This window comes from Equus przewalskii, chromosome 2, assembly GCF_037783145.1.
Source record: "Equus przewalskii isolate Varuska chromosome 2, EquPr2, whole genome shotgun sequence".
Lineage (NCBI taxonomy): Eukaryota > Metazoa > Chordata > Mammalia > Perissodactyla > Equidae > Equus > Equus przewalskii.
The window spans coordinates 87843348-87862113 of record NC_091832.1 but is presented as its reverse complement, the minus strand read 5'-3'; the positions used below and the strand labels follow the sequence as shown (position 1 = coordinate 87862113).

At 39.6% G+C, this 18766-nt stretch overlaps 1 long non-coding RNA gene across 3 annotated transcripts in view; it reads right to left on the bottom strand.

The window, feature by feature from the left end:
* Positions 1-18766, bottom strand: part of LOC139081801 (uncharacterized) — a 77458-nt gene that overhangs the window by 39911 nt on the left and 18781 nt on the right. For 2 of the 3 annotated variants that reach the window (XR_011537128.1, XR_011537127.1), the window contains exon 2: positions 13449-13521. The exons of the other annotated variant lie outside the window; for it this stretch is intronic. This is a non-coding gene — a long non-coding RNA (uncharacterized lncRNA). The remainder of the gene's footprint in view (positions 1-13448; positions 13522-18766) is intronic. 3 annotated transcript variants of the gene reach the window in all.

The following is an 18766-nucleotide window of genomic DNA, read 5'->3' as shown; positions in this document are numbered from 1 at the left end:
GAATCAGAGCTGAGGTGATTGTTGTCCCTGATTGTAGATTCTGAGTCTTGATTTTTCTATCTTTTCTCTATGTACTTCATGGTCTTAAAATGGTAAAAATGGAATAATAAAATAATAGCTGTGAAAATGAGCTGCCACTAATAGTGCTCCATGAAAAAGAAGCCCATACTATTAAAGAATAAAGGAAAAGAAAGAAGATTCTTGTGAATTCCTGTGCCATGGACATCACGGCACCCGAATAATGAACAGGAACCCTCGCTCCACAAGATGCTGGGTGACCTCTGCATAGCCCATAGTTTCCAATGCTGCCAAGTCACTCTGATGAGTTTCCAAGAGTCACAAGTCCACCTTCTTCCTCACAGAAAATTGATGTGAAAAGTACAAGTCACGCTTGGCTACCTTTTGGAAGGTTTAATATTCAGAGAGGCGATAGCCTCATCTTAAGTGCCAAACTCAGAATTAAACATCTTTCCTGGCCATCAGTTCCATAAGCTGGTATTTTCTGGGAGTCTTTGGAAGACTCTGAACACCCTGGTACCACTCAGTGCTCCACTCTGGGCCAAGTCTGTGGATGTTTCAAAAGAAACCCAGAGCAGCCGAGGTGGTGGTTTTGACGAAAGTCTCAGAGGCCCCCTGCCAAAGCGAAACCAGCTGAGTAAACTTCATGAGCAGACCCACAGCCCAGTAAGTTAGCCCCACTGAGCCATTAGCCTCGACAAGACAGAGTCCTGGTTCCATAGCAGTGGGGTAAACACAGAGTTGTCTGACAGACTTGGTGGGAGATGCTACAATTCTCGTGCTGCCTCCAAGGAGTTAGAAAGGGAACACTAGAGCAAAGAGAACACAGGCTGAGACGGACCCAGATTTAGAAATAAATCCTTTAACGTTAGCCTGAAAATATGTTAGGGAGAAGCAGATTCTCCTTCTTCTTCTTGCCTCCTATCAAAATTAAATTATATTTAAAATGAAGGTATCTTCTTTGCATTCCTGATTTACCTGACTTGTCAGGCCAGCTGCAGGATTTAATTATGGCCAAGTATGGTGAAGTGGAAAGCGGACTGAGCTTCATAGGGCTGGGTTCTAGCCCTAGACATGGTCATTTAAAGAGCTGGTTAAGAAGCACGTTGACCTACTTAAATCTCAGTTTCCTCATTTGTAAAATATAGGAGCATAGTTAGAGAGGATATGGGGCCCTTCTTAAAAGTGGGGTTTTTTTTTTTCTTTTTTTGGTCAGAAAGATTGTCTCTGAGCTAACATCTGTGTCAATCTTTCTCTATTTTTGTATGTGGGACACCACCACAGCATGACTTGATTAGTGGTATAGGTCCGTGCCCTGGATCCAAACCTGAGAGCCCTGGGCCACCAAAGTGGATCACGTGAACTGAACCACTATGCCACCGAACCAGCCCCTAAGAAAGCATTTTTGAAGAAAATTCAAAATATCAAAAGAACAATGATTATTTAAATACATTAACAAGTTATCAGGTTTAATAACTTTCAAATCCATCTCAAGTCAATAATACAAACTCCTGTAGAAATCAATTCTTCAGAAACTTGTATATATCACCGGACTCTCGTCCACACCAGAAATGTGTCCATTACTGCGGGGAAGTTTTGCATGGTAATAACTTAAGGTGGGACTCCCTTCATTTTAAAAGTATAAAGATACCATGGAAATAAGTGAAAATGAGTCAGTAAAGCAAACAAACAAATAAATATAAAGCACAAAGGATGAGAATCTGAAACACTCCAAAAAAAAATGATTCTTGTTAGGCCAATATAAAAATTTGAGGTTGTGAAAAAAAATAAGAAAAAATAAAATCAAAGTAGCATTATATGTTGGCAATTCTGAGTAAAAACTAAAGTATGAAAATCAAGGGATAAATCCATCTATATGAACACTGGGTTTTGTGGCTTTTTGTTATACAGAAGAACTGGGAGCTTTGGCTCTTGATCTTAGGATAGATCGTTTTAACTATATTTTAATTTTCATGTTTTGCACATTTGTAATCACCCACACAGATGCGTTGTCAAAGTGAAAGGAACCCACATTGTCAAAGGGTCCTGAGATCAGGAAAGAAGTGGTCAGTGTCCTTAGCAGCAGAAAAAGCCAAGGAGGGCCCCTTCTCTCTCCAGGGGGCTGTGAGTTACTTGTGCTCTCTAAAGACCCTGCATCCAAAAAAAAAAAAAAAAATTAAGATGGAGAGTCAGGGCCGGGATGCACTACACGACCATCAGCTAGGCAAACCTGCCGCTCTGAGGCTTCTTCTCAAGACTTTCCTGCTTCAGGAGAAATTGTCAGGGGCCCAGGGTGGGGGTGGGGCGGGAGCCCAGCCGCTCCCTCCCATCACCTGCTTCCCTCTTCTGTGGTCATTTTCACAAGTCAGCAGGGGGTAGAGGCAGGAGGCAAATCCTGCACATCGTCAAAATAACCAAGTGTTCTGTGCCAAAAGGAAATGTGGGCTAAGCACTATAATGAGAGGGTAAGCAAGGAGCCACCGGTTCCAAGCAGTGAGATGTGTCAGCGAGAGAGAGCAGCAGCCCCGCTGGCCCTGGTACAGGCCAGAGCCTTAATCTGTAAATCACTGTGAAGCCCAATACGTCAAAAAAATGCGGCCACCCCTGGAGTAAAAGCATAAGGCAAACAAAATAACCTCCTGCTCTAACCTCCTGCGGATAACCCATGTGAAAATGCAAGAAAGCGCGGCGTCCAGAGAGGGGCACGGTGGCTTGCCAGAACCTAATTACATTTAATCAAGATGGCAAAAAATGATGAGCACGTGTCCCATAATCCCAAATGAAAAACACACGCCTATGCACACACACGGACACACACACACACCACTCTTAAGAATGCTTGACTGTGCATTCTCTCATCTCCCTTTATAAGCCTCCTCTAAAATTTCTGGCACAGGCCTGAAAGTCATTAGTAATTTAGCTGAAACGTAAAATTTTACTGCGGCGCATTGGTAGCTATTATGAGGTATAAATCTGTGTGGCTCTGGCAGGTTGAATTCCCTCCTACTCCCTTCATCATGCTACAAAAAGCATTTAACTGCGCTGGGGGTACTGGACTTGCATTTTGGAATTAAATTAGAGACATGAGAATACGAAAATACCCTTTCTTTTCTTGATCCACACTAACCATTTTAAACTGCTTTCTTGGGCCGTGTCCCACTAGAGAAAATGTGATCTTCTTCAGAAATCTGGATTCAGCAAACTGCCTTGCAAAAACCATAGTGTACGAAATCATCAGGTCCAACAAAATTCTGTGTTTGCTGTGCCACATTTCTCATATCTACACAGGCCCATCATTTTCAGAGGTCACTGGAGAACACAAGCATCTTACTCATAAATTCCAACAGTTTCCCTATAAAACTAAACAAAGAAAAGAGCATGTATACTGTTATTTGAGGGTTTTTTTCCCAAGAGAATTTTCTTATTTTATTGCAGTTTGTTTCACAATTTTCTTCAAAATCGTTCCTGGAATCTTTAGGTCTTGGGTGCAAACATATTTTTATAGCCAAAGCGTAATGTTTTTGAGAATAGGACCATTAGAACATGAGATATGAAGCTTTATTCTTGGAGTGATTTAGTTGAAAGCATATGGAACTTGGAATTGACACCTGAATTCACACACTTAGCCAGAGATAGCAAATAGATGCACTTGTTCCCCCATTCGCCATTCTTGTGCCCATAGCAGACATTATTAGTAGGTTACAGAAGTAGCACATTCTCAGGTGCACCTGGATCCAGAACATCTTCTGATTGAATCCAAACACAAGCTGAGCCTTTTTCTCAACATGAGTCTGCAGGTAACCATGACCAATTTATCAAAGTTAACATGTGAGACAACAAAACTCATTTGCCTTCTCAGGCATAAACTGTAAGCACCATGAGAACCGGAACCACAACGATTCATTTTGGGTCTTAGGCACCTATCTCCATATCTGGCATAGAGTTGGCCTTAGAAAATATTTATTGAATGCTACTGAACTGTCTGACCCTGTCATTAACTCCAAGAGCTTTCTACGCCAAAGAATCTCTTTTCCTTATTTTATTTTCCAAGAAAATTGGTAGTGTGTCAATTACCAGTTACCTTATTACTGTTAGGAAAAGAAATTAAATGTTAAATGATACCAATACCATTAAATGTTTATTTTACAAATAATTCTATATTCAATATGACTTAAGGCAAAGTAAGTAGGTATGTTCTCTACTCCCCAGTTGCTTAGCGTGTGAAATGGAGTAGCCTGACATACAAATGAATTTGGTTTATGGGGTTCAGTGTAGTTATGGTGCCTTCAAGGGAAGGCCTAGTCACCTTTATCAATTTTGTCCAGTTCTGTGGCAACACCGGAATTTTCCTTGTCTGTTTAAGGAAATAGAATAGTTTTACACCGTGTTAAGAATATTATTGGAGATGCTGGTCAGTACTTTACACCTTTACTAGTGAGAATACTTTCAGTAATAAGTAGCAGAGGAGATATTTGCAAACCATATATCAGATAAGGAGTTAATATCCAAAGTATACGAAGTCATACATCTCAACAACAAAAAAACTAACAACCCAATTAAAAGATGGGCAAAAGATCTGAACAGACATTTCTCCAAAGAAGATATACAGATGGCCAACAGGCACATGAAAAGATGTTCAACATCATTAACTATCAGGGAAATGCAAATCAAAACTACAATGAGATATCACCTCACTTTCATCAGAATGGCTATAATTAACAAGACAGGAAACAAGTGTTGGAGAGGACGTGGAGAGAAAGGAATCCTTGTACACTCCTTGTGGGAGTGAAAACTGGTGCAGCCACTATGGAAAGCAGTATGGAGTTTCCTCAGTAAATTAAGGATAGATCTACCATATGAGCCAGCTATCCTACTGCCAGGTATTTATCCAAAGAACTTGAAAACACAAATGCATAAAGATACATGCACCCCTATGTTCTTTGCAGCCTTATTCACAAGAGTTAAGACTTGGAAGCAACGTAGGTGCCCATCAAGGGACGAATGGATAAAGAAGATGTGATATATATACCTAATGGAACACTACTCAGCCATAAGAAATGATGAAATCCAGCCATTTGTGACAACGTGGATGGACCTTGAGGGTATTATGCTATGCGAAATAAGTCAGAGGGAGAAAGTCAAATACTGTATGATCTCACTCGTAAGTAGAAGATAAAACCAAGGACGAACACATAGCAACAGAGATTGGATTAGTGGTTACCAGACGGGAAAGGGGGAGGGAGGAGGGCAAAAGGGGTGATTAGGCACATGTGTGTGGTGATGGATTATAATTAGTCTTTGGATGGTGAACATGATGTAATCTACAGAGAATTCAAAATATATTACAATGTATACCTGAAAGTTATGTAATGTTATAATCCAATGTTACTGCAATGGAAAAAAAAAATTTTAAGTGGCAGAAAACTTCACTAAATGTGTTTAAACTATAAGGGAGGATTCACTGAACCACGTAACTAAAAATACCAGAGAGAGGGTAGGCTTCAGGTACACCTTGATTGAGCTACTCAATTATGTATCCAAGATCTTTTTCTTTCTGTCTTTCTGCATAGGAATTCATCCTAAAACGGCTTATCTCATCGTCCAAAAATGGCTGCAACTGCACCCACAGTGACAAACTTCCTTTTAATTTCTTCAACCATAGCATCAACGTGCCAACACTTCCAGGAAAAGAAACGAGATTTAATCTGTATGGCTGGCTTAAATTAGATAGCTTAAAATACATGCCCAAACTGTAACTAATTATTATAATCTATGATTAAATTAGCCTAGGTCATCTGCTTCACCTTAGACCCAGAGGTGGAATCATTTTTCTTAGAAGCAAGCAGATCTGTAATCAGAAATTAGTATTATTGGAAAAGAGTAAAGGGAATGATGCAAAAATTGAACCAACAAATATCTATCATGATGGTATGTCTTTCTGATGACCTGAGGCAGAAACTCCTGTGTGATCTATGACCCAAGAAGAGTTGTCAATCTCCTGAGCATCTGCTGTGTTTTATCTCACAGACATTGCAAACCGTGTGTAACCCAAATATCTTCTGATCCTACAGCCTCTGGGTACTAACAGGATTTTGGAGGCAACACACAATTCTTACCGCCTCTATAGCCTCTACATTTACTCCTTCAACGATTCATTCTCCTACAATGTTCTCCCACCCTCAAATTTTTCTGAGAAGCCCCATAGATGTCTCAGGTATATGGAACAAAGAGCACAAGCTCTCTGGATGCTTGCCTCCAACCCGGGCTTATCTGAAATCCACTTGTCCACAAAACGTTAACCACGGCCACACGATATCTGCCATATTTGCTGTGATCCCACATGCCCTTCATCACTCTACCACTCCTGCTGGAGAATTCTAGTCTGTCTTGGATCACGTCCTATTACACATCCCAACTAGAAAATAATGATGCGCTCCTTTCAGTCCTCATAAATTAGCTCATATAAGGTGTTCCTTCATTTGACTGTGCTGATTCCCGTAGTTACCAAAACAAGGACCAGCTAAAACTAGAGGCAGTCATATCCTGTTTACGACCCTATTCTCACCCAGGTACCCATCAAATCCTCCTCCTTCTACCTACCTCTATTTCTTAAAAAAATCAACTCATGCAAATAGACTCCTGAGAACAAACTAAGGGTGTATATCTCACTTTTAATTCAGTTGAAGCATCTGGATAACCAGCGAGGTTCCTTTTTGCCTTGGTTCTAGAAAGCTTACAATGAAATGTACAGTAGCTCACCTTGTATATGGGTGTGCATTTCAGGCTTTATTTCCAGGAGTACATTCTCTCTATCCTTGCTTCCCTCCTTCTTTATCCAGTGATTCCCATTTCCATTTTCCTCATCATTTCTTACCCTGTTGCTGCACCCAACCCATGGCTCCCTTGTGGTATGTTTTCTACCTCTTGCTCCACGTTTACGAGGTCCCCTGGGGTATATAACTGAAGGTGTATGTGGCAGTCATATCCTTTTGCCAGTAGAGTGGGTAAGCTCAGCCTCCTTCCTTCCACTCCGTGACCCACCATTATATCTCCTCCTTGACAGCTGGATCAGAAAGGCCTGGAAAACTGAACAACTCTCCTATTACCAAAGGGAGAGATCATAGATTTACACCAGGGAGAATTATTCAATGAGGTCTGTTGTCACCATGATGGACCCCTCACTCTTCAAGATGGTTCCTGCCCTCACTTAACTGGGATGGGAAGTGTCACTCTCAACCTCAAATACAGTGACCAGTATCTAACCCCAGGAATGGCATCTTCCACACTCACCATCCACCCCTAATTGGCATCTCACAACTAGTTTTAACCAGATCATCTGATTCTACCTCACTTTTCTTCCGTGTGGTGCTGAGGAGTATGGCAAAAAATTAAGTAAAATAGTATGTTACACTTCAAACAAAGAGTTGTTTTAAATAAACAAGTTATCTATTTATAAGTAATGAAACAAAGTATTCAAAGTCATTGATGTTTCCTGTCAGGAGTAATTGCTACCACCCTTCTTAGGGAAAGAAGACCTCAGATGTTCCCCTACCAGGGAAGAAAGTCACAAGTGGTTGAAATCAAAGTGAATCTTGGAGAAGACTTAGGGTAAGAGTGCAATGAAAGCAAGAACAGAACATTGTGCAGTTTGTCTGAAAGGTGTGGTGCACTGAAAGAAAAGGCGCATGAGAAGATATGTGGGATATGAAAAGTGTGGGGCTCTGTTCAAAGGAGACAGAAGGTACAGTCTTGCTTGCAATGAGTAGTGTGACGGAAGCAGGTGGACCAGTGGGCAAAGAACATTTGGGAACATTGGGAACGTTTGGAGGGGGATGGATATCAAGTTAAATGCCCTAACAGCTCTGGGCAAAAACCTTGTAAAGAGTAATTCGGAGGTAGTTACAAGGTAACTCTTTATAGGGAACCATTATTAGTGTCAACAGTATGAGGTTTCTATACAAAATGGGCTCTGCTTGTTCCACAGTGACTTTAAATGACAAATATGCTGTCATTATACGATTTAACGCCTTCCTTAGAGTTTCCACTATCAACCCTTAAAGCATTTGTCTTAAGGCCATTGATTATGTTATTATTTTTTTATCGAGATCACATTAGTTTATAATGTTATAGAAATTTCAGGGGGATATGATTATATTTTGACTTCTGTAGAGGCTGCACCATATTCAACACCAAAAATCTAGTCGCCATCCGTCCCCATACAGACGCGTCCCTTTACCCCTTTGACCCACCTGCTTCCCCTCCGCTAAACACCAACGTGTCCTCCACATGGGAGGAAAGATACAGAAGACAAGCATTGATTACATTTTTCAAGAAAGAGAATTGTCTGTTTGAAGTTAAGGAATTGACCTAAAAAATAAAACTAAAGTTCTTTTAAGCATAAAAGAAAAAGATATTGAATAACAATGAAAAACAAGATAAAACAACGTCTTGGAACATAAATCCTTATGATCCTACGTTAATTGTGTATTGCAGAGAAATAAATCGAATTGTAAACCATCAGAGAGAACGAGGAGAGAAGGGCATTACAGAAGTAAAAAGAATTTTTAAAAAATTAGTTCTCTAATAAAGCCATTTAGATTGTCTTTGATGCATAAAATTTCCCTCTCTGTCAACTGAAATGAACCTGACTTATTTCACTGTCTGACTGGCCTCTTCCTGTTATCTTATATTTGTTGTCTTTCCAGCCTTGACAGCTGAATGTTCAAGCTTATTCCTGGAGAACTGGCATGTCTGCTTTGTAGAACGCACAGCGACAACTGAACTGGGGGACAGCAAGAGACTGGAGGGCCTACTGCAAGCTAAAACCTAAAATAAACAGAACCCAGAGGCACTAGTGGATACTTAAAAAAGGAATTTATGGCCCATTTCCTCATTTCCCCTAGGATTTTGCTTGTGAAAATAAATTTGATATTTGCAGCATTAAAAAAATATATTTTTCAAAAAGAAAACAGGCCAAAGTTTCACATGTCTAACCTACTATTCCAGCAAGACACCAAAAGTGTAATAGCGTCAGTGGGACCCTCCATAGGGGCGCTGGCTCTGAAGTTACCAGTCTGCAGAGCCACCCACATCTGAATACACTGTGACGCTGTCCTGAACATGCCAGGCCTGCCCACAGGTATCACATTACTTATTTCGGGACACCTTATCCGTTGAGAAGTCAAGAAATGTAACGGCAGTTTACATTAGGCTAATAGTCTTTGCCGTATTGTCAGGAGTTTATTTCCCCACATTTTTTTCCTCCTAAGGAATAGAAATGGTGACGTTAAGCAAGACAAATCCTGGTGTCATAAAATATATCCCATTTATTTAATAGTTTTCTACCCTAGAAAATGTTGCAGACTTTGAAATTCTGCATAAGTTATATACTTAGTATTTCTAATACGCCTTAAAGGCCCACTCAACTCCCCCAAGCTGCTGAGGACAGGAAGTAAAGAAAACGAGTCTTGTTCCTGCTAATCCTCCTAAGAGGAGTTGAGGGGGCTAGCAGAGCCATTTGGGAATTATGCTGGGAAACAAGGATTAGCATCTCTAAGGGATCCTACCAGATTATTTGATTAGAATAGTGTTGCCTGGTTATTTTAGATGAGATCCAAAGAACACTAGCTTGAGGTTACACTGTGCACCTCAAATCTTGTCTCAAAGAAGCTATCCAAGGCTAGTTGACCATCCATTTCTCTTATGTCTATTGCTAACACCATTGGAGAATGAATTGGAGAATTAGAGTGTCATTACCCTGTTAAAAGTGTTTATCTCAGTCTTTCAACCTTTAAAAGCAAATTCTTTAATTTTCTGGGATTCACTTAATATGATAGCAAGAAGATTAAACTAGAAAATGTGAAATCTCTCAGCTGCTAGAGAAATTCTGTGTTGGGGAAAATACTTATCAAAGTTACAAAATTTCTTGAAAACAGTAAGCAAACTTCTTGAGGACAGAGACAACTGTCTATTCAACTTCGTATTTCCTACATCTAGTGTTAGTCTGTGGTACATAGTAGATGTTCAAGAAATGTTGACTGAAGCATGGAATGCATTAATGGCAGCTTTTCCAAAGGGTCCAATCTTTAAAACAGTTCTTTTGTCTATTGAAAACTAAGTGTGCAATGTGAGTATTTCATTGTTAATCCACATTTGCTCAAACTAGGGGTTCTTTCCTACCTGCCACTCATTCATATATTAATTAATTCACTGAAAACTTATTGAACAATACTCTACATTATCATCTAAATTAAGTGCTAGAAAATATTTCCCCATATTAAAAATATCACATAGTATACATGGATTTAAAAAAATACAGTTGGGAAATTATAGTCAACTCCACTTGCTTTGACTATTAATTCAACCTAGAAGTTTTAGTAGGTATAAAGTCAATAGAATCATTAAATGAATAATACTGGCTGTTAGAGTTAAAAAGATTTCTTTCTACGTGTATTGGCTCTCACCTATTTGCTGCATTTTGTTTTCAAGTGCTTTTTTGAACCCATCAGTTGTCAATGAACTGCTATGATTCATCAATTCTTATTGAGTACCTGAGACTTTTCCACTGAAGAATGGAAAGCTGTTAGAAAAATATTTTCTTAACTTTTGGTATAACCTAACACTTGAAGTGGATTTTTTTTTTTTTAAACTTACTTTAGGTTCAGTTCATAGTGCTGAGGGATCACAGTTCTTATTGACAACATTGAGATTGCAAATTGGATTTGCACGATGTAACAGTGCTATAAAACACACCAGCACATTTGAAACACAAAAGAGCCACATGCAGCACCTCAGATCTCTAAACAGCCCTTCTATTTGATTCCATCACAATTGACCCCTTAGATTCTCAAAAGGTTGTTTCCTTGCAGTGTGCTCCCATCCTCCTTTCATTCTGTGACACTTCCAGTTTGCATCTTTCTGTAGAAGCGGGAGGGGTGCAGGACAAAGTTTGGGTATTAATTGGCGGAGTTTATGAACAGGGAGAGAGCTCATTGAAGATTCCAATCTCCTGCTAAAAAAGGTCTTTTCTCCAGTTTTTTTCTTTCTTTTTTCTTTTTCTTTTTTGAAGTACTTAGATAATTGCATCAGCTGTTCATTTTGCCTGTCTTGACAACCTGAAAGTGCAATGTGTTCATCGTAGCTGGAAGTCTCTGGTACTTTCTTGAACCATCTTCTGAGTAAAAGTGGGTGGTCTTCCCTCCGGATCAGGAACTCTGGTGGTTAATTCACCACCCTGAGCCATCAGGTGCAGCCATCTTCACAAGCTTTCCAAGAAATCTAACAAACCAAACAGAACTCATTCCCGATAAGTTCCTACTCTCTCTTCATCAACAATATTCCAGAAGACAGAATATTTTCCACTCTGAAATAGGTATTTTGGAAAGTTCTACACGAGCTTGTTTGACAGGATTGACATCTACACAATCATGAACAACACTTTATGTGGTACTTAGGATTTCCTTAGAGGACATTTATCCAAGTGCTGACCTGGCTTAACCCTACTTAACTTGTAAAAAATGAAGGGATTACGGGAGAAGGTATATGGCCATGGGCCACTGATGGATTAGACTTTCCCTTGGTTGTGTTTTTCTTAGAGCCTTTGAAGTGTGGATTGAGTACAATCTTCCTCAATGTCCTCTCCTATGGATCTTGTTTTGTTACAGTAGCTGATCTTCTGGGGCTTGGAAAATGGAGAAAGAATATGTTATACTTATTTTGCTTATAAATGGTGTACCTTTGCAAGGAAGACTGGCGTTTCCTTCATAATGTTCTGGAGGCCTACTCCTCTGCAACGATATAAAATACCTGGAGCCCTATTTTTGATTTTAAAACCCAGTGCTGCTCAAGAGGGGAGAAATAGGCCCTTTCATACATTGCTTCCTGATGGGAACTGTAAAAATATACATACTCTTTGACCTGGCAATTCTAATTCTAGAAATTAATCCTAAGGAAATAGTGAAGATGTATGCAACAATTTAATCACTAGCATAGTCACAGCTGTGTTGTTAAAGGTACAGCAAACTTGAAAACATATAGCAGTAAAACTAAATACATTCTTATGCCCATAGAATGGAAAAGTAGGCAGTCATGGAACTGTATATATTCTAAAAGTGTCTTTAATATTGACTTTGACAGATTTTCTCATTATGTAGGTGAATAAAAAAAAGTCCATTCTATACCAAATGATCTCATTTTTATTAAAAAAAAGCAAATAAAGTAAAAACCTGCCTAAATGTATGCATTTGCACAATCAAAGCAGCAGGATACGAGTGGGGCTATGTGGCGATATGTGCCCGGATTATGGGTGATATTTATTTTCTTCCTTAGTTGTATTTTCTAACTTTTTTTTTTTCCTATAGCTACATATTACTTGTCTAGTAATAAAAAATACTTAAAGTTTGGGGTTGTTTGCAGGGGTGGGGGTTGTTTTGTTTTGTTTTGTTTTGTTTCTCAAGTAAACGAAGTCAACTGAAGCTTGAAACTCAGGGGACTGATAGAGCTAGACTGCATATCCAGGGGAGACAGGTTATGGAAGGAATTTTGGACTTGGCTTCAAGCCTAAAGTCCAGGCTTGGCTCTGCCACATGGTCTCACTCAGTGGGAATCAGTGAATCCTTTTACTTCTCCGGGTCTCAGTCCCCCCCCCACCACCCCTTTAAATGAGGACACTATGATTAGCCCATATGTCTCACAGGATTATTACGGGCATCAGGTAAGATACCGTATTTGAAAAGGTTTGGAAAAGTTAAGCATGTTAAGAGAATAGAAGAACCAGGAATCAGCAGTTTAAAGAACTAACACAGGTTAAGCCAACCAGCTGAGGTCCTGTCCTAATCGTATCCATGCTTTACTTGCTTCATCCTTTCTTCTGGACTAACAAGGAATTCTTCTTGCCTGTTTCAGAATGCAGCTTCCTTCTCTCTTTCTGTCCATGAATTCAGCACTAGCAGATGTGCAAGGAGCCGAAAAGCCAGCTCTGTTTTCCTACATTCGTTTCCAGTAACCCCGTTACCCTGCTGTTCACTACACACCTGCAGGGTGTATTGCCCCAGACAATTCCACTGCACTTTGAAGCCCTCACTTGTGGATGTTAAGTATGCCGTGGTAGACACAGTGTGCTCTGTTTTCATTTTTCCACAAGAATGTCACAATAGCCACATGAAGGAGAGGTCTTACTTCACAAATCCACAATACTCTGAGTCGTCACTCTCGAAAATTCCCTCCTGCAGCGTCTACGTGGGAGAGTTCCTTTATCTTTGGATTTCCCCCTGCTTATCTACCTCCTGTCCCCAGACTGATAAAAAATGAAAGTCTAGAGCAGAGTTTGTTATGTCTGAAGATTTAGTTGCCCAAGCTGTGGGGGCCCACACTATTAGTTTTTGAGTCACGTTTCTTGGCTTTTGAGCCTGCAGAAAAGAACTTGGACTTACATGAGGGAAACATGTTTTCTCAGGTAGCTAGAGAGGATGCCATTGTCTGACTGTCCCAAAAGAATCTTTGTTCCTATGAGAAAATGACAAACCAAGTTACCAAGTGGGGCATCTGTCCTGTTGGAACCTTCCAGACTCCCTGTCCTCTGAATTAAGAATGATAAGGACAATGTCTAATAACTTTACTTTATATTGGATATTTTCAAAAATATGAAAAGCACTTTTATGAAGTGCTTGGGATCCAGTCTTTACCCATATGAGGACAGTCACTTCCAAAAAACAAGCTTGCTTCCTCTGCCAAACACCAAGCATTTACCAGGTTAGGTAAGAATATGGAATCTTGCTGGCAAGAGGAATAAAAGTGATTTTAGAATAATAAATATGTGTCCTTACCCTTCTGCTGAGCGTTAGGCAGAGAGTTTTGCTTACATCAATTCTGATAACCAGAGAGCTCTTTGTTCCCTGCTGCCCATTGGTGCCCCATTGCATAACATTTTAAATCATTTCAGCCATGGCAAATGACGTCCAAAAGAACAGCTTCAGCCCAGAAGAGACAAAGGGACAGTGTTGGAGAAAGAAAAGCAGTGGTATTCTCGCTTCATTTTAAAATTAATAGAGTTGGTTATAGTTTCTAAGTACACTTGGAATTCCAGCTGCCAGAGAATGGGTTTGAACACTGAAAGCCCTCTTTAATCCGTGGACCCCGGACAGGTAATGGTGCTCTCCAGCAAGCAGGGCACAGGTAGTGGCACTGTAAAGCCAGCAAAGAGAGCTTGCCAGGAAGCTTCAACACTGTCCTCAGGGAACTGCCTCCACGCAACGGACAGGCTTTGATCTCTGCTGAAACTGCTCCCGGGATGCCAACGGTGTGGTGGGTGTCCACGAGTTCATTTTACAGAGACCATCAAAGCCGCTTTCAGATGGTAAAGACTAACAACCTGGCCTCTATTTGAACAGCCAGCAGCTCTTCAAACTGTCTAATTCCCAGAGCCTATTAAACAGAAAGAGAGCTAAGAAATACAGCGTATGCTGAGTACTGGATAGAAGGGAAGGGAGGAGAAGTGAGCCGGACTTGGGGTGCTTCTGCCACGGGCCAGTGTCACCCAAACATCAGTTTCTCCACCTTTAAAATAAACCATTTCTAAGTGTTAACATCAGTGGAGTACACAATTTCAGTGAATCATGATTTGGCCAATGATGCATATTAAACTTTAAAAGAATCACCAAAACATCAAGCAGAGATTTGTCAGCAGATGGGGAGAAGGAACACCCTGGAGAAGAATTTAAATAAAATAACATAAGTAAATGGGTTTTTAAGTCAAATTTAAATCCACTGGGAAGAAACTTAAAGAAAGGTAACTTAGTAAGCAGCCAGTCACAATCCTTATGATCTTGCACTTCTGACTTAAGAAATCAATGGTGTATTTTTGAAATATTATTTTTCATTAGAAACACACAAAAAATTGAAAATAACTGAAAATATCTCTCGATGTCCCTTCTACCCCCCCCATTTAAACTTCTTTCTATATGAAAATCAGAATGTCTTTCTTTAAGACATTAAAACAATTAAGACTAATGAGATAGGAAGTACTAAAGAGGACTGATTCTATAATAGAGTAGTAATTATCTTTGGAGAAAATGATATATTCTCCTTTGGCTTGAGGGGCAATGTCTAAAGACTAAACATCACTTAAGTATCGTTAGCCAGTAGTTAGTCTTTAAGTAGAAGATAAAATGCATCATCAAACAATACAAAAGAATAAAATGAACTACGTTAGCACTTCACATAAGAAGAAATCTAAATAATCAATAAGCATGAAAAGATGCTCACCAATGGCCAGGGAAACAAAACAACAAGGATAGCATTTTTCTCCTCTTAAATTAACAAAAAAAAATTCAAAAGAGTGCTAGCATCTAGTGTTGGTGCAGATATAAGAAATGGGCACTGTCATATATTGTCGATGGGAGTGTAAATTGAAATAAACTTTTTTGGAGAGAAGGAAAAATTGCAGCAATTATAAAACATTTTAAATACCCAAATCCTGAGATAAATGTCCAAATACTGAGATAAGAATCTCAGCAACCAAATCCAGATACTTTGCTGAGTCACAGAAACTCAGTCCTAATCAATTCAGGGTACTGCTCTTTCCCCCCATAATTTCCAAGTCTTGACATCATGTCAAGATTTTGGAGACAAGGGAGAGAAGTATGTGATCCTCGAAGTCGTCAGTCCACATGCGCATCCTCCAGGAAGTCACTGGCTCATCTGGTCCTCAGCTGTTATCCCAGACAGGTCACTTATGAGATGTCCCTTGTTCCTAGTGGCATGGTCCCTTTCTGTCCAGCAACCTTCTCTGCTCCTTTCATACCATGCTCAGGGCCTGAGAATAATTTTTCTGCTCCCTTGCTTAGCTGGAGTCTCGGCATAGAGGCAAGGTTGTTTGCAGGCAGGTTTGCCTCTGCCACACACAGCATTTCTTCTCTGGGACCCCGCTGCCTTCATTCCCTGGGGCTGGCTTCCTCACTGAGATTGTAACCTGGGAAACATAGGTTTCCTAGGCCTGGCCTGCGCTAGGACCTACAAATGCCTCCACTGTCCTCACTTCCCTTCCATCCCCCCTCCCTCTCCACCAAGCTAGAGAAACTTTCTCTAACCTAAAACAGAAGTTCTGCGGTCTTTTACGATGTGTCTCCCACACATTTTGTCTTTGCCAGTTTTCTCCATTCCCCTAAGCATTTGGGCTTTTGTAAACCAAAGCCCTGAAGACTTTTTCTCCCCCTCTGATTTTGGAATTAGAACATCCTTCCTCAGTGACAACGAACACAGAAGATCTTAGCCGCTTGACTATGGTAGAGACAGAAGGGAGAGAGAAAAAGCATTGGTAATATTTCCAAAATATGCAATTTATGACCTAGAAATCCACTGCTATCCTACAGAAATATAAACATAGAAATGTGTAAAGAGATAGAGACAGAGATGATTATTGTAGCATTGTTCGTAATAGTGAAAAATTAGAGATAACTTAAATGTCGTCCAAGAGGAGAGATGGTTAAATAGATGACAGTAAATTGATATAATGGAATTCTATGTAAACATTAAAAAGAATGTGTACATCTCAATGTGCTGACTTGGAAAGATCCTTTGAGTACTACAAAGTGGAAAGGGCAAACTGCAGGATGACATGCAAGATAGGATCTCATTTGTTTTAAAAAAAAAAACCCACCCTATTTCTGTGTGTATGTACGTGTGTTAGTATGAGCACAGAAAGGGATGGCAAATGTTAGTAGTAATAATTTCTGAAGAGTGAAATTAGAATGAGGAAAGACTCTTTTTTATTTTACAATCTTTTTTTAAGATTTCATTTGATTTAGCAAGCACCTACTACATTTAAAGATTTTTTAAAAGGAAAGAAAAAGAAAATACATTGTAGCCCATGTTAATTTAGCTCTAGATGGGACTTTATCCATTCTCAAAGCACATATAATTTCTTGAAGCATCAGGAGCTAAGATGTAAAATGAAGACATTGCATTTGTTGAAGTTTATGGTTTGGTCGCAAAGATTAATCACTTTAAGATCCAATGATGATTATAAGAATTATTTTGTAAAATCTTGACTGGAAAGTGGATTCCTGCTGTGAAATATAAGGAAACCAAAATTTAGACATAATTGAAGAAATTTAAACATCTTATCACTCTCTGCCAGACTCTATGAGTCAAATAAATGCAGGAGATCTTATTTCAAATAAAGGATAACAGTTGACAACAAAGCATAAACATGACCCAAGCCAACAAATGTGCTAACTGTTCTTTATTTTAATTCCCACTACACATCCTCCATTATCTTCAAGATTAACCTCTTTGTATTGAGTCAAATCTAGGAGTAGCTTCTTCTGCCCCTGACACCACTGAGATATGAAAGGAATCTGATTAGTCTGAAATCCAGGCCCAAACTGAACATACTTGGCCTGACTAGAGGTGTTACGATGACGTAGCAGAGGATAAAGTTATGAGCTCAGTGGATATGCTTGGCACAGCGGCGCAGTGTGGTCGCTTCATCAACAATGCTAACACCGTAACTCCCGAACAGGATCTGATATCTTTATAGATGATGCCAAAAGAAGAACCAATCTGCCCGCACAAGGCAGGATTTTTGTTTTATATATAAAGGCCGTGACTCACACTGTCAAATAAGAAAATAGCCACAGTTTCAAAACACCTTCAAGTGAACCTTGTCATCCTCATGAGTGTCAACCAGAGCAAAGTTTGCACCACCTCGCAGTAAGAGATGCTTTTTCAAATATCACTGACAATTAATCATTCAATCAACATTTGTTGAATGAGTGCTATGTTCCACGAACAGTTAATATTTATTTAGCACTTACTATGTCCTAGACATTGTTGTAATTTCATAAATTAATCCATTTAACCCTCATAACAACCCTGTGAGTCGAGTATATTGTCTTTCAAATGTCACAGAATTGGGCACTGAGTCACAGAAATGAAGTAACTCACTCAGCTCACACTGACTGGCAGGGAAGAAGCTGAAATTTGAATCCAGGTGGTCTGGCTTCAGAGCCCTGCTCTTTACTCTACAAACTAGGCTAAAAAAAATAAAGGATTTCTCTTTATTGTCTCTATATGAGATGATAGATATTAACTAAATCTATTGTGGTAATCATTTCAGCATATATGTAAATCAAACCATCATGCTATATACCTTAAACTTATATAGTGATATGTATCATTTCTCAATAAAACTGGGAAAAAAATTAAAAATAAAGCTTTTTCCCAGAAAATAAATAAATAAATAAAGGACGCTATCTAGTGGGGGAAACAGAAATGTGAAAAATAATTAAGATGCAACGTAGGGGCCAGCCCCGTGGCCGAGTGCTTAAGTTCGCCTGCTCCACTTTGGCGACCCAGTGTTCACCAGTTAAGATCCTGGGTGCGGACCTACACACTGCTCATCAAGCCTCACTGTGGTGGTGTCCAACATAGAAGAACTAGAATGATCTACAACTAGGATATACAACTATGTATTGGGGCTTTGGAGAGAAAAACAAAAAAAGGGGGGGGAAGATTGGCAACAGATATTAGCTCTGGGCCAAACTTCCTCACCAAACAAACAAACAAACAAAATGCAATGTAATGCTTTGGGAGCATAAATGTAAGGATGAATAGAGAAAAACCACAAGTCTCAGGGTTGAGTTCATAAGGATTATGGAAATGTGTACTGGAGGGGAGCTGGGCAGCAATTATTCTACTTTTTGGCACTCTGTATTAGCAAATATATGACTAAATGAAAGGCTTTCTTACT